We start from the raw sequence: 8861 nt of genomic DNA, 5'->3' as shown, positions 1-8861 counted from the left end.
TAATTTTCTTATAAGTTAGGAATGTCCCAGATAGCACCTAAAGGACCGCTGGAGAGAAAAATTCATTTAATGTCACTTGGTATTTTGGACATTTTTCTGTTAGCTATTATATTTGTGGCTACCATCTCACTTTCTTTCTTATATGGTTTTCCAGAGTGTAAGAAAGCCCTGTCTTTGAGGTGAACATGGTCTACCTCCACGCTTTTGAAATATTTTGAGTTTTTTGGATGCATTTTAGGTCATAGGTCAAAGCAAGATGACACTTATTGAAGTTTTGGGGTTTCTGGTGTTTCAGCTGCTGCAGAAAACATATATGTGTTTGTCAACCAAATAAATATTTTCAAGTTGAGTATTATCCTAGCAATTGGTCTTAGCAAGTCAAATGTTCTGTCTTATGAAATATGCTTTAAGTTTTCATATTTTGCTGTTTTAAACGTTGCTTTCTGCCTCACCTTTGTTAACAGAAGCGTTTTTATTATGTCTCACTTAAGTGGAAGCAGTAGGTAGGTCTCAGCTGTTTGTATTTGCGTCACAGTTAAGCAACAAGGCTGATAAAATACTGCTGATAAGAACATTTTCAGTTGAACCAGATCATCAAGAAGGGCAGAATTGCCAGGACACTTCAGGAGCTCAACCCTGGGGCTATATGGGGAACAGGGAGTGGGGGAAGATTTTGTGGTGTGGAAAACTGAATTTTCCTACAAGGAAATTCTTTCTTTTGAAAATTTAAATGTCTTTCAAATCATGCCATGCCAGAGATATTTGCTGTGCAGGCTTTAAGCTCATGAGAACACACACTCAATCCTCACCTGTGATATGCTTTGACATAGAAAGAGCCACTTACTTACTGCAGAACTATGGTCAACATATGTAATACCATGTTCTCTTTTTTTGTAAGATATGGATGATTAAAAAACCCCACAAAATATTAAGAAGAATACGTGCTCTAACATGGAGTCAAATTTAGACTGTGAAGGCTGTAGGTAGGTAAATTTGTAGAAGAAAAGGAGGGGAAAAGGAATGAAAATAAGAGCCACAGAGGTTCCTGCCCAGTCAACAAAATCAGGGAAATTCCCATATGTCTTCACCCCTTGGACCACCTCCAGGTGAGTCTAGACCTCATGGGGTTGGAAATTGAGATGAACCATCACAGTGAGGTTAAAATAATATCAGACAACTTGAACAATTTCCATTTCGGATATTTATGTCTCTTGGAATCAGTTTTACTGTTTTGGGAGTATCTGCCTTTGCTTCCAAGATCAGCATTGGGAGGGCCAGTTCAGTCTATTCCAAACTGCTTGTTGAGTTGTGTCTTTCATCAAACCCATCAGGATACTTAAAAAAAAAATCCCCATTTAGTTTTAAAGCATTTTGATAAATTGCCTGCATAAAACACTGAGCTATCATTTGTAGCCCAAGTACCAGGGCTGAGTTTTTGCAAGGGTTGGGAAATTTCCCTCTTTTCCTTTTATGTAAGAAGCATAGTTGCGATAGATGCTTCTTTTAAGGTTAGTTCTTCTGACCACAATCAAGCACAGTATAAAACAAAAACAAAAGAAAAAGAAAGGAAAGAAAAGGAAAAAAAAAGAAAGGAAGAAGAAATGAAATTCAGAGAGAATAAATCTGTGCTTGCTCACTGTCTGGGAGGTGGATGATTCTTTTTTAATTTCTTTCAATGTTTCTTCTAAAAATTTTAAAGATGCAGAGAATTTGAGAGTTTTTTAAGTAAACACCCATGAAGCCACCACCTGGCCTTTGCTGCCAACATTTTCTCCTACTTGCTCTACCACACATCTTTCTAAGCGTGCAAAGAAAGCTTAAATCAATGTTTCTAGGGTCAGAGTCCAGTTGATCAGATCTATGGACTCCGTTTTCCTGTTTTGGGAGCAACTGGAATCGTTTCCGTGATCAGAAGTGGTGATATCAGCTCATTCTACCTGAAGCTGCTTGTTGAGTTTCCCAGATGTACCATGACTCTGTAGAGCTGGGCAGGCCAAGCAACAATTTGGACAGTTTGTTAAACTAATGCTCTCCCGGGCCTCACTTCCTAAAACTCTGAGTCAGTAAATTCCAAAATGCAGTAAAGGTGACTTTGATGTGTGACTGGATTTGGGAGCCATAGACCTTGGTAGAACTGAAAACCAATATCTTAGGGCCTTTGGACAAAGCAAGAAATTTGAGGGAACAAATCAATAATATGACATATAACGAAGCCCCAAGTTCTGTGGTCTACATTCTTAGTGTGGGATAGATACATCATTAGCTATACTTGGAGGACCAGAGGGCCAGAAACTGAGTCTAAGAGAATCAGTAATGTTCGATGAAGCCAAGAAATAGAAGTCAGGTGATCCAAATTGGGAAAATACCAAATGGAGAGTGTCAATGATTGGACGGGAAGGGAGAGTCAGGGATGAGCTTACAGGGCTTGTGGTTTTTGTGCATGTGAAATGCTAGGCAGAGAGCAAACATAAAACTTCCCAGAATGTTACCTAGCAGCCTTGAGGGGCTCTAGCCTCTGGCCATGCTTTATCATTCCTTCTATGGTACACTGAGGTCTCCACAGCTCAATGTACTCGACACGCAGCACAGCGGAGTCCTTCTGCAAGGATGAAGAATTCTCTTGTCTGATTGCTCCTGCTTTTATGGATTTGTACTACTTGCTGATGTGAGCTCCTGAGACTTTCCATGTCTTTTCCTCACTTTGGCATTGGTTCTTTGTTCCAAAACCTTGATTGGTTCATAGCAGGTTTCCTTCCATTGCACTTATCTCTGAGATCTCCAGCTCCCATGCATGATTTTACTTTAGTTCTCAATTTGTAACTCTGTTAAGCAAGACCAAGAACACATTAAGGCTGTTTTATCAATTCGAAGACCTTTGGATCCTTGATATGGTAATGGGACTATAGGAACTGCAGTAACTGTCTCTCCTATGATCTCACGGTTTCAGAGGCTCTTAAATCTGGGCATGCGTAGCTGCTGGTTTGGGCTCAGTCATTTCCTCCTGAGGTTGTGAATGAGATGTTGCCTGGGTCTGCAGCCATACCAGTATCACTTTGATTCAAAAGAACCCACGCTCTTGCTCACGAATGTGGTTTTCAGAAGAGCATCAACCTTTGATACTATTATCACAGTCCAGTTTCTTTCCAAGTAGCCTTTCTCTGTCAAAGTTATGCTAAGAAGAGGGCTAATGGGCTGGAGTATATCTGAAGTCTCTGTGTGTGTGTGTGTGTGTGTGCATGCGTGCATGTGTATGCATGTGAATATATACACATGTCTGTGTGCATGTGTATGTGTGAGTGCATGTGTTCATGTGTGTGAGATTGTGTACGTGTGAGGATATGTGCTTGTGTGTGTTCTCATGTGTGTGTCCATGTGTGAAAGTGCAGGCACACGTATGCCTCAGTGAAGGTCAGAGGACAGCATTGGCAGTCTGCTGTCACCCTCCACTTTGTTGGGACCCTTGTTTGAGGGTCGTTTTGTGTTGTTAACATTAGAGTGCCCAGGGCGAGGTGTCCTGTGAATGTCTGGGGATTCTGTTGTCCCTACCTTCCAGCTTGTCACATGAACACTGGACTTACTGACACGAGCTGAGTCTGGCTTTAGATAGGTTTTGGGGATTCAAACTAGATCCTCTCATTTGCATGGTAAGTGTTTTGCTCACTGAGCTGTCACCCTGGCTCTCTACATGAATCTCAGAAGTGGCAGAATTTCTGCTACATGCTGTTTGTCTAGCACAGAACAACCTTGTTAGAGTGCAGGGGTGGGGGGACTAGGAAAGATAGGGGTATCAGGAGGCAGAGGCCGGCTACTGTAAGAACATCGCCTCGGTTTGGTTGTCCAGCGCTCGCTCAGTTACATTGTCGGTGAAATGCATGCAATATCTGTGCTTTTGACTCTGAAACAAGGAAGGCACTGAATGCCTTATCAGGAAGGTATCGGTACATGGACTGAGTGGCTTTTGTGTACCAAAATGCCACTGTGGCTACCAAGGAGGTCACTGAAATGATGAGAAACAAGCTCTTATCCTGAAGGTCTTTATGATATGGTTGAGGAAACAGAACATGCCCCAGGGTATGCAGAACCCCTTTTCTCCTGGTAAACTATATAAACTCAACTCAACCATAGCCTAGGCAAAATGAAGAATTTCATGGACGGCCTGTGCCACTGAGGGAGGGACAGATGTGTGGACACAGCTGGATGAAAAGCACAAATCCCACAGAATTCTTTCTGCTCATTTCCCATGGCAGTTGCTTCCTCTGCATTGGTGGGCCCCGTTCATCCAGGCTGTTTGCTTGCCTAGCTTCTGCGGTTCTTGGCCTACACATTGTGGCTACATCATGTAGATGATAACGTTTGTGTTTCCTAGCCCCCAAAATTTAAAATTAGAAGGGGGGGGCTTTACTGGGTATAGCTTGAGTTCTAGACTGATCAGTAGGTCTCCATCCCTTTTTTAACCCCCACTCAACATCAGTACTATGGCAGACAATGGAAAGTAAGTGTTGGGTTTACAAAACCAAGAGAGAAACACAGGTACAACAGCGATAGGCAAGGACTGGGAAGCATAGGCATCTCATCAATAGGCAGAAAACATGCCAGATTAAAGGATCGTTCTTCAGGACTGAGGAGAATTGTGTGAGTGAGCATGAGCCTATGGGTTGTATGAGGCCATGCCTGTTCCTTCCACTTTCAAATTGTGTCTCTTTCTTTCTGTTCCTTTACTTAGTTGGGTCTACCAGCTTTGTTGAATCTATAGGATGTCAGTTTCTTGTGTTTAAATTCTTCCTGGGCTATGTTCTGTGCAGCACCCAGCTTGATGAAGAGCCCAGAGTTTGCTAACAAGTCACAACAGTTTCTGACGGTCTTTGATTTGAAAGAGAATGTGAGAAAGCCAGGAGATGGAAATGTCTTTGTTTTCACGGAAGCACAGTCAGAATGAGTAATTAAGAAATTGATACCTAACTCGACACGATTATCCTAGCTGTTAGTCAAAAGAAGGTGGATGAGCTGTGGGTGTATTTGTTCTTCTGGATGGCAGGTGGAAATTCTGAAATCTGTGTTTCTTCTGTTAATGGTTCCATCAGTTGGCTGATGAGGGCAGAAATCTCTTATGGATGAATGGAGCTGCTTTTCCAAGACGACACACTTGAAGTCAGTGAGTAGCTGAGCACACGGCATGGTTCCAGGAAGATTGATCTCTAACTTCAAGCAAAATAAAGCGGTCAACACCATACGTGTGGTGGCTGAACCGAGAACCACTTCCTATAGTCTTGGGCATCTGAACACTTCCCCAGTTGCTGGCACCCTTTAGGGAAGTTTAGGAGGTGTAGCCTTGCTGCAGGAAGTACGTCACCAGGGGGTGGGCTTTGCTCTTGAGATCCTCCTGCCACTTTCAGTTCACACTTTCTGCTTTCTGCTTCTGGGTGAGACCTGAGCACTCAGCTTCCTGCGTCTACCACCAAGGTTGCAGTCATGCTTCTCCAAGATGGACCCTGTGCTTTCTGGAATTGCAAGCCCGAATACACTTTGTTCCCCTGTAAGATGTGTTGATTGTGGTGTTTTATTTCGGCAACAGAGACTCAGCTGCTAAAATGCTCAGTGACAAACCGCCTCTGTCAGAGGCAAACTGTTTTATGCTGTGGTTAAACATGAGACAGATAAAATATCTCTGGGAGACTTAGAACACTGATGTGAATTCATATCAGCTTTAATAAATCATCATACCCAATGTTTTTTTGGATTAAAAAAAACTAAAATAACACTGAGACAGAATCAAACTATATAGCCTATCTGGCCTCCAACTTGGACTGTTCTGTCTTGTGTTGGGGCCATAGGCATGCCTTACCACCCTGGGGCTCGGCTTCTTAAAATAGGATGTGATGTATGTGAATCTCTCTCTCTCTCTCTCTCTCTCTCTCTCTCTCTCTCTCTCTCTCTCTCTCTCTCTTTCTCTCTCTCTGTGTGTGTGTGTGGTATAAGACTGGAGACATGGATTTCAATTTCTATTTAATTTAAATTTTTGCCCAGAGCTGATTGCAATATTAAATTCTCATTTTCCTTTATACCACTTGTAATTCATGTATTTAAGTAGGAATCCTGTCTGCAAAATAACACTGTAGGCTCAGACGTTGGACACCTTAAGAATATTTATGCCCTTGACTGTTGAGCATCATAATTTGCTGGGTTATGAACATTCTATAATGATAGTTTCTCTAAAATGTGACTCTTCTACATGGGTAGGTTCGAGTTAACGTGTTTTCACCATTGAGTGCCTTGTTTAGGAGCAACCATGTCCTTTGCATGGTCTCTGTCAAGGGACAGCTCCTGGGTTCATTCCAAATCAGGTAAAGCCTGTTGTTTACTTTAAGGCCCTGGAAGAAGACAGCCAAGTAGTCACTGTCTTGCAAGAGTACTGAGGTTTCCTCGAAAGGGCCCAGCAATGGGGTTTTGGAGTTCTGTTTCAAGGCATGGCAGCCTGCCTGTTTTTAAACGGAGGTTTATTTTTGGAAACCTGCAATCCTCTTGCTAGCCTCAGACTCTCATTTGCTTGTAGGTGTTTCAGAGAAACCTGAGCCTTGGTGAGACTATTTTTATGGAGTCTCTTACTCCCTCCTCACCTCTCCCCCAACTTGTTTGGAAAGAGGAATTAATTAAAACCAGGCTTAATACAAGTATAACTTGATCGGTTTCACTGACTTCAAATCAACAATTCATCAGATTCCGTTAATGATTTTGTTATTATCTCCCTTTTCTTTTGGCAGATATTTATTGTGAGCCTGCCCTACTGCTGGCAAGCAACAGGATTAATGTGATTCTTTTTTTTTAATATGATACCATTCCAGTGTGAAAACATATGTGTACACTCATACACAGGCAAATGCCAGGTAGAAGCATTAGCCAAGCTGATACTTTACGTGATGAGCTCGGTGGGGAACTCAATCAGTTCCTCAACAGGGAATTTAATACCCCAACATGTACAAATGCAAACCTTTCTATGTGTTGTTATAATTCAAAAGGCTGAAATGTGTGTTGCATGCTCACCACCCTATTACTCAGTGAAGATAAAGTTTGAATTCCAAATGATTGGCCTGTCGTGCACTTTGGGAGTAAGTTCTTCATTGTCATCGGAGGCCGTTCTTCAGCTCTCCAGTTGACAAACGCAGTTCCTGAAATTACTGCTTACCTTAGGTAAACATCATAATAAGCTTTTTCTTTTGGTTCAGCCCAAGTGACATTTTTTTTTTTTATTTATTGAAAATAGATTCTTCCCCGCCTCTACCTCCCTTCAGAAAAGAGCAGGCTTCCAAGAGGTGACAACCAAGTAGGACAAAATAAAATAGAATAAGACGATGCAAAAATAAGTTTTTCTAAGGAACAGAAAATTGTTCCAATGTCAGCATTTAGGGTTTCATGCGAATCCCGACACTTGGTGAACGGTTAACGTAGACGTCATTGTGTGGCTCTCTTTATTGCAGTAAAGCGGCTTATTGGTGAGGAACGGTCATCTAGTAAGAGCAGGTACTCTAGCATCTCACGACTCTTCGTTGGAAAGGAGTTAAGAATTGGACTCTGTGTTTTGGCTTTGAACAATCGCAAGACAGTAGAGAGCAGGGCGCTAAGTCTCCCTCTGCGCAGGGATGACTGAAGATACTTGAACACGAATACTGAGTACAGATCAGGCCGAGAACTCAACATTTCCCCAGCACTGGAGCCTGAGTGAAGAGCATAGGTCTTGGGTACCTGCCAAGCTCTCTGGTGCCCCACCCTTGATCACTAAGATGTTCTCTAGAGAAGCCCATAACATAGTAGGTTTCTGTTCTGCTCCAACACGTCACCACAAACACCGTAAACCCCCATAGGTTTATTGCTTCATAGTTCGGAGGGTCAGATTTCCAGATTGACCTCTCTGGAGGACAAGTCACAGTGGCAGCAGGTCTGCATTCCTCGCTGAGACTCTGGAATCTGTTTGCTTGCCTTCTTTGGTTTCTGGGTCCTGCTGTGTTCTTGAGGCTGTTGTCTGCTTCCTGTCTCCACCTTTAACAGGAGACTCTCTGCTCTGGGTCTCCTACTTCTGTTATCACCTGTCTTCTCCTGCCTCCCCTGCAGTCAGAGAAGGCCACCTGCGCGGCCCAAGGCAGTTTCTTACCCTGAGGTCCAGCAGTCCCAGCTGTGAAGTTTCTATTGTCAGAGAAGCTAACACAGCCTCAGCTTCTGGGGATTAGGGCGTTGTCATCTCTGGGTGCCGACTTCCTTCAGTTTTACATTCAGCAGCTGACTCCTGCTGGAGTAGGGAGATTGAGCAAGGCCTTCACCCAAGGGGACAGTTTTAAAGAGGCACCACACACATAACAACAAATCCACAAAGAAAGGAAGAAAGAAAGGAAGGAAGCGAAGAAAGAGAAAACCCAAACCAGTGGTCAAGATAGGTTTTAAAATAGAAGTTCAGGAAAAAAAAAAAAAGGAATGACGATTAAAAATTTTTCATTTCTGTCTGTCTGCAGTGTGACTCAGCAAGGCAGCATCCACTGCCGCTAAGTACAGGTTCCTGATCCAGACGGGATGCAGGAGGCATACATACTGGTATTAGGCTTTGGAAAGATCAAGGGAAGGAAGCAGGGATGTGGTATGCACTTTTCAGGCCAAATAGGTTGGGAGTCTGACGACTCAGAGCAGGAAAAAGGATGGCTAGTCTCCCAGGCTTGGGCTGCTCACCAGGTCCTTTGCTCTGAGACGGGTCAGTGGCCTGTGGTCCCCAATCCTGTTGTCTTTCAGTTCATTCTCTGAAACTTGTGCAGATTTCTGCGAGGTTAAGTTCTGTCCTTGACAAAAATCCCCGTTCCTGTGCATGCAGCCAATGTGCTGTT

This window comes from Alexandromys fortis, unplaced genomic scaffold (assembly GCF_014885135.2).
Source record: "Alexandromys fortis isolate MF-2015 unplaced genomic scaffold, M_Fortis_MF-2015_v1.1 scaffold_191, whole genome shotgun sequence".
NCBI classification, from domain to species: domain Eukaryota; kingdom Metazoa; phylum Chordata; class Mammalia; order Rodentia; family Cricetidae; genus Alexandromys; species Alexandromys fortis.
This window is presented reverse-complemented; position numbering follows the sequence as displayed.